At 34.6% G+C, this 7,897-nt stretch overlaps 1 protein-coding gene across 3 annotated transcripts in view; it reads left to right on the forward strand.

Annotated features, from left to right (window-relative positions):
* LOC135226957 (zinc finger protein 260-like) overlaps positions 1-7,897 on the forward strand; it is a 554,628-nt gene that overhangs the window by 292,553 nt on the left and 254,178 nt on the right. The window lies entirely within an intron of this gene.

Genomic DNA, 7,897 nt, shown 5'->3' on the forward strand with positions numbered 1-7,897 from the left:
TTCATCATCCAACCTTTATTTTTTCCACACAACAGAAATGGTGGGCAATGGGTAGGGAATAGTGCTTCAAAATATACTGCAAAAGCTTCATGACATCTATGCCTCCCACAATTTCAAACAAATTGTACATCACATATCTTAAGTCTCCCCACATTTTCTAATGGCTTGTACAACAAGTTTAGATTCACTGCCATTTTGTTTGTGTTCAATATGTAACCCCTTCCTGATATAAGCCATCAGCTTTTCTCCTGTTTGAATACTTTTGGTTTTCTTTCAACAGAAGCCCATTACTTGATACTAGCCTTAATGTGACCTTGTACAATAACCCTAAACACTCTCAAAAAAGGAGGAAGAATACTTCCACTCCCACTAAGGTGAGCTTACATCCAAGACCCAAAACTCTGGTGGGCATGTAGATTTAATATTTGTGGGTTTAGTGTCTTTACTGCCTTGCAATTCTTTTCCCTGGAAGATTTTGTTTACCTTGCTCCTTACGTATCCATTAGTTAATTATAATGTTCAACTTTACAATAGCATACTGGTATATTTTGTTTTTTGAATTGACCATGATATTCCTAACTTTCCCTACTCTATCAAATGGCTTCATTAACCTTTAAACGCCGAAGGGGTAAATTAAAAATTGTCTTCCGTGTGCCGAGGAAAAAATCATTTTTTCCCAAATCACAGCGCGCTTAGTTTTCAAGATTAAGAGTTCATTTTTAGCTCCTTTTTCTGTCATTACCTGAAGTTTAGTATGCAACCATCAGAAATGAAAAAAATTATCATCATATATAAATAATGCGATATATGATAGCACGAAAACAAAATTTCATATATAATTGTAATCAAATCGCGCTATGCGCAAAACGGTTAAAGGTAACGAGTTCATTTTTTTCGTTGTAATGTACACTAAATTGCAATCATTTTGGTATATAACACATTATAAAACGATAAAAGCAACACAGAGAAAATATTATCACAAAATAATGCATGAATTAATAACACGCAGACGTAAAATATTTTTTTCAAAAATTCACCATAAATCTAAATATTGTCCTAGAGACTTCCAATTTCTTTCAAAATGAAGACAAATGATTGAATATTACTATACTGTAAGCGTATTAGCTTACAATTGCATTTTTGACCATATCTGAAGAGTTAAAGTTGACCTAATGTCGAATTTTTTTTATATGCAATTATTTCGGAAATTAGAAAAGCTACAACCTTCAAATATTTTTCGTTTTATTCTACATGAAATTGCGCACATTTTCATATATATAAAACTATGAAATGCCGAATATGAAACGGAGCAGATATTCCGAGAATGGGACGTACGCATTTCGGAGATTTGTGGCGGAGAATCCACGGGCGGAGGGAAGGAAAGTATTTTTTTTTTAAATTCACCATAAATCTAAATATTGTGCTAGAGACTTCGAATTTGTTTCAAGATGAAGATAAATGACTGAATATTACTAGACTGTAAGAGTTTTAGCTTACAATTGCGTTTTTCGACCATTTGGGTAGAGTCAAAGTTGACCGAATGTGGTTTTTTCTATTTATCGTGATTTATATGCAAACATTTCAAAAATGAGAAAAGCTACAACCTTCAATTATTTTATGTTATATTCTACATGAAATTGCACACATTTTCATATATAAAACTTTATTGTAACGGGCTAATTTTAAAATGGTGCAAACATTACCACAATCGCACGTATGATTTTTTCGGAAGAGTTACCGCGTGGACGTAAAGAAAATGTTATTTCTTTCATAAATTCACCATTAATCGAAATATTGTGCTAGAGACTTCCAATTTGTTGCAAAATGAAGGTAAATGATTGAATATTACTAGAATATAAGCGTTTTAGCTTACAGTTGCGTTTTTTTACCATTTCGGTAGAGTCAAAGTTGACCGAAGGTTGAAAATTTGTCACATCATTTTTTATATGAAAATATTTCAAAACTGATAAAAACTACAACCATAGGTTGTTTTTAGTTGTATTGTGCATGAAATTGCGCACATTTCCATACATAAAACTTTATGTAACGGCTAATTTTAAAATGGTGCAAACATTACCACAATCGCATGTATGATTTTTTTCGGAAGAGTTACCACGCGGACGCAAGGAAAAAGTTTTTTCATAAATTCACCATAAATCGAAATATTGTGCTAGAGACGTCCAATTTGTTGCAAAATGAAGGCAAATGATTGAATATTACTAAAATATAAGAGTTTTAGCTTACAATTGCGTTTTTCGACCATTTTGGCAGAGTCAAATTTGACCGAAGGTTGAAATTTTGGCACTTATCGTTATTCATATGAAAATATCTCTAAACTGATAAAAGCTACAATCATGAGTATTTTTTTTTTGTATTCTACATAAAAATGCGCACATTTTCATATATAATACTCCATGTAACGGCTAATTTAAAATGGTACAAAAATTATATCAAAGTGACGAAATAATTTCCGAGATGTGTCACAGATACTTTTTAGTGCAGCAAGAAAGAAATTCGCGTTTGCGCGCCTGCGTGACGATTGTAAACAAAACAACACCTTGATCCGTGAACTCACAGCATCCACCAAGGCGCGTGATTCAAGAGTTTTTGGCTGGTAGGCCTAAAAGTATTTTTCCGCAAATTTTTAAAAAAACTTTTGTATGTCGACGTAAAATACGTCCAGTCGGCACCCGAAAGACAAAAAATTTCCACGTAAAATACGTTCAGTCGGCATTTAAGGGTTAAGTGCCCAGCTATTAGGTTTCCAACCAATGCGTATTAAAATATTTTTAAATATCTCCTATTCACTACTTATATCTGTCACTGCCTGGTGTAGGGGTTCTTCTAGTACTCAGAAGTGACAATATACTTTTGTGTTCACGATCACCTTGGTACATATAGTGGAGGGGTTCCTACCAGGAGGTATGCATACCCCTTGGGGGTTATGAGAACCACATGATAGGGGTATGGGACTAGATCTCTGGATATTTGTATATATTTGATTTTAATGTGTCAATTTACACATGGTTACAACGATAAATTATGAATTAGAACTGTCATTCCATATTTTAAAGCAACTTAGGTACTATTTTAAATTTTCATGAATGAAATAAGTAAAATCGACTAATGTTCTTTCTTTAATCATTTATCAAGTTTAACATTTATAAAGTTTAATTATTAAACTAAGTATATTAAGTTACACTGTCAACTAATGGGACTTCAGTGGACTTTTAGATAAGAAACCCAGGTATAAAGGATAGATTTATATACTTCTAGCAATGTGTTACAGTATTTACATGCAATCTGAATTTCTATGAACTCAAGATATTTACTTTCTACATAGAGGGGTATTTCGTTCTACCTCACTACTTTTTGGTAATAATTTTGTCAATTACTGTGGTTTATATTTTGTCTTTCATTCAATGAGTGATTGATTTACAGTGCTTTTTGGTTGGCAATATATGCTGTCCTCAACTTTCAGCGGGGATCAATTCCAGCGCCGCTTTCAAGTTGATTTCTGCTACGTCTGTATTTTGCCCTGAACAGTGCTCATGGCACTGTCTTGTGTTATTGTTTGGCAAAGGGGTTTTTACAACCACATGCCCTTGTCATCAACCACAGTTATTGGCAGTGGGCCTAGCCTTTTACTAAAAATTAGACTGCAAGGCAGCAGTTTTCACAGTTACTGGCAGCGGCCCTAGCCTTTTACTAAAATATAAGACTGCAAGGCAGCAGTTTCCACAGCTCTTTTGGCAGTATGCCTAGCATTTTACTAAAACGTAAGACTGCAAGGCAGCAGTTTCCACAGCTCTTGGCAGTGGGCCTAGCCTTTCACTAAAAAGTAAGACTGCAATGCAGCATTTTCCACAGCTCTTGGCAGTGGCCTAGCCTTTAATAAAAACTAAGGCTGCAAACCAGCAGTTTCTGCAGCTATTGAGCAGACCTAGCCTTTAGTAAAAAGGAAGACTGCAAGGCAGCAAGCTGTCCTTTTAGTCGCCTTTTACAACAGGACCTACGGTGGTAGTATTCTTACACCCCTACCACAGGGTCGTGAGATTTTCAGTAATCCTATGACCCAAAGATGGCACCAATTATTACACTCACTAGATGACAACACTCCCCTCCCCTTCCTCTAAAGCTTCTTGACATCTGTGACAGCTCCACCGTGGCCACTCTCTACAAGTCATCAAGTTAAAAGATTGGGTTTTCCTTCATTCTTACATTTTTTTTATTTATAAACTAAAACCTTACTAATTCACTATAATATTTTCTTTAATGAATTGATATTACAGTGAGCCCTCGCTACTTCGCGGTTCGACCATCGCGGATTCACGACTTCGCAGACTTTTTTCATTACGTATGTATATATTATAAAAGAAATATATCGCGGATTTTCCGGAAATTTCGAAAATAGCCGCAATATATGAAGACCCCAAATATTTCGTTAATTAATAATTAGTAATATCTGCTCTTACTGATGGTTCATTGCATTACATATGACATATAATTCAGTACAGAAAGAAATAAAACACGAAAAGAGAATGTGATCTTACGATAATTCAGTATACGTAGTAAAATTAAATCGAACATGAAACGCAAGCTAGTATTCATTCGCTCGGAACTAGTTCCGCATACGAGGCGTCACTATAAAAAATTTAGAAAATATGACATAAAAAGTGTCGAAAATCATCATAACCTCAAAGGATTTTTATCATAGTATGCGTTTTTTAAAAGTCATTAACTCGGAGCGTCGGAAGACGCCTCTCTCTCTCTGATCAAATTACTGAATACGTAATGTCTCTCTTTGGATACTTGGAATTTGCGTTGTAATCTAACCAGAAACTTAGTTTTGATATATTACTAGAAAACAAGCAATGATCTTTTTCATTATTTGCGCTTTGGATTGTTATAAACTTTGCGCATCCAAGCTAGTATTCATTCGCTCGGAAACTAGTTCTGAATATGAGGCGTCACTAAAAAACATAGAAAAATACGACATAAAAAGTGTCGAAAATCATCATAATTTTTGTTGTAATCTAACCAGAAACTTATTTTTATTAATATACTGTGCTAAACTATAAATTTTTTTCATCGTATGCGTTTTTTAAAAGCATCGTTAACTCAGAGCGTCGGAAGCGTCAGCGTCGTAACTATCATTGGCTGCACAGTAGAAGACATCATCAGCTTCATCATCATCATTTCTACTGTGCAGCAAATTCATCGCCATCATCATTCAAGTTTTTCTTCAACTTCTTTCGTGGTGAGTACAGTAACAATCTTTATTTTTTTATACTTAAATATTCTAACATTTTAATATTTGTGCCTGTTTTAGTTTAGGGTACTGTAGTACATGCATTAAGTGTTCTGTACATTAAAGGGTGGTTTGTTAACAGTACTACGTAAAGGGAGGGTTATTAAAGTCTGAATATACATGTTAAATAAATACGTAAATATGGTGTCCCTACTTCGCGGATTTTCAGCTATCGCGGCCGGGTTTGGAACCTATCTACCACGATAAACGAGGGTTCACTGTATTGCTGTTTGCATTAATATTATTTTAAAATTAGTAAATCATTTATTTACAATAAAAAATACATCTCACAGAGAGAGAGAGAGAGAGAGAGAGAGAGAGAGAGAGAGAGAGAGAGAGAGAGAGAGAGAGAGAGAAATTATTATTTCTATTATTTAACATCATTCAATCTTATTAAACCTTATAATATAGTATTAATATTGAAAACTAGTAATTCATTTTTGTATCAATGTATTTAAGTCATAAAAATAATATCAAAATACACTAATTAGTGAATACAGGCAGTCCCCGGGTTACGACAGGGGTTCAGTTCTTGAGGCGTTGTAACCCGAAAATTATCGTAAGCCGGAACATCATCAAAAATCCTAAGAAAACCTTACTTTTAATGCCTTGGGTGCATTGAAAACTATGTAAACTGCATTCTTATTGCATTTTTCATAAAAAACCATCAAATATTGATTATTTTATATTTTTGGTGTCATATTTCTTCTGCAAGATCAGCACTGATATCGCATCGTAACCCGTGGGACCTGACCTGTAATTTATAAAATAAATGAATGAGACACACAAATGTAGCGAGTCCTCCGTGCATCTTTTTTAGATGGGTTACGCAGAAAAATCCACGAATGAGCGAGTCCGCAAATCTCAAGAACGCGAATATGGGGAGGTTCACCGTATAGGGCACCGTAAGGCGTATTTTTGGTGCTGATCTGTGGATAATAACATTAAAAGAATTAGAGCTGCCAATCTCTGGTTAGCAGCACTGATCTCCGGTTAACAATGCCTGTTGTTGTTGTTGTTGTTGTGGATTAAGCTGGGTTTATGCCAGCACAGGCTTTGGCTAAAAAGCAACCTGTACGTCATTTGAATTATTTTTATGTGGAATGGTGATTTAAAGGATATGTGGTGAGCTTTTTATTTGTGATCTCCATGGGATATGAGGGTGAAATTATATGAATTCAAAAGTGAAAGGAAAGGTGAACAGGCGAGGTTACAAACTCCTTTAAACCCTAAAGTAAGAAGATAAAGATCGATAGCAGCGAGTCAGAGATAGCCAGTAAGCAGATTGAAAAATTTATCGTCGTAGAAAAACGGAAAAAAAAGGACATAAATCTATTGAGTTCAAGTACCATATTTCATTATTCGATAATAGCAAAAAAAGCGCCGATCGTTAGTAACAGGGATCGACGTAAGAAAAACAAAATATCAGTTTTAGAAATAGCAAAACAAAAGTTAACAATGCCGTCACGTGGGTTATTAACCCTCTCCGGTCCGGACGGGTCGAACCTCTTGTTTACGTTCCGGTCTTGGTACCTTACCGGTCGGTGAACAGTTTAAGAGTTAGACGCATTGAAAGTTCCCACAAAATGCTTTCTAATTTTATCCCTGTATTTTTCATCATGACTAAAGTGGTACCATTGGAAAGCTGAACGTTTATTCTAGCGTATATTAAAACTTCTTAAAAATAAAATAACAATTACCACCGTTTTAGATGTGATAAAATAGGACCAAAAATAATTTTTTGCGTTTCTTATTCTCTTCCTCTGATTTCAAAGGTCGAAAAATATATTTTCTGGTTAATCAAATGTAATAAATTTTACGTAAGTAGATAGAATATTTATGACTTACAGTGATGGTAAATATTTCAGTCAACATTAATTGTTATTTTATGAATGGCAAGGCAATAAACAGAAGCATCCATCAAGCATTTCATGGATGGTTAGTTTATAGCCGACGCTGGCAGCACTGATGGCTAGGTAAGTTCCTCGTCGTCTTAGCTCCTCCTCCTGTCTTTGACATTCAGCGCCGGCCTGGTTGTTATAAACAACAACCAAGGTCATAGTTAGATCCCGTCACGTGGTGCATTTCTGCTTTATTCCTGTGCTGTCTTATCAGTTCTTGTAATCCTAGTTTCTTGTCGTGCTTATCTGACTTTTTCATATTTTCACACTTCTACATTCACTCTTTTGTTAAAAATTCTGAATAATGAAAAATAATCCTCTCCGTGCCTTTCACCTTCCTTTTATCACAGAATTTATGGTGATTTCAACCTCCATATATTATAGGCCTACAAATGAAAATGTAATTATAGCATGAGCTTTCGTATGTTTTCAAATATACTTCAATATAAAATTAAATATTAAGCAAAAACGAAAAGCCATCTTAAAATGAACAATCAGTAGTTATAGGGTGATTTAAAAGCTGATTTATTATGAATAGTTGCCTAACAAGTATACATTTTATAACCATCGATTCCATATCCTCAAAGAACTCCGGTCAGTAATAAAGTTATATCGTCGTTATGATCTTGTTCAGTAGTTGGGGCTCTTTTAAAATCATACCAAATAAGCAAGATATATTCCTCTG

Source organism: Macrobrachium nipponense, chromosome 15, assembly GCF_015104395.2.
Source record: "Macrobrachium nipponense isolate FS-2020 chromosome 15, ASM1510439v2, whole genome shotgun sequence".
Taxonomy (NCBI): Eukaryota; Metazoa; Arthropoda; class Malacostraca; order Decapoda; family Palaemonidae; genus Macrobrachium; species Macrobrachium nipponense.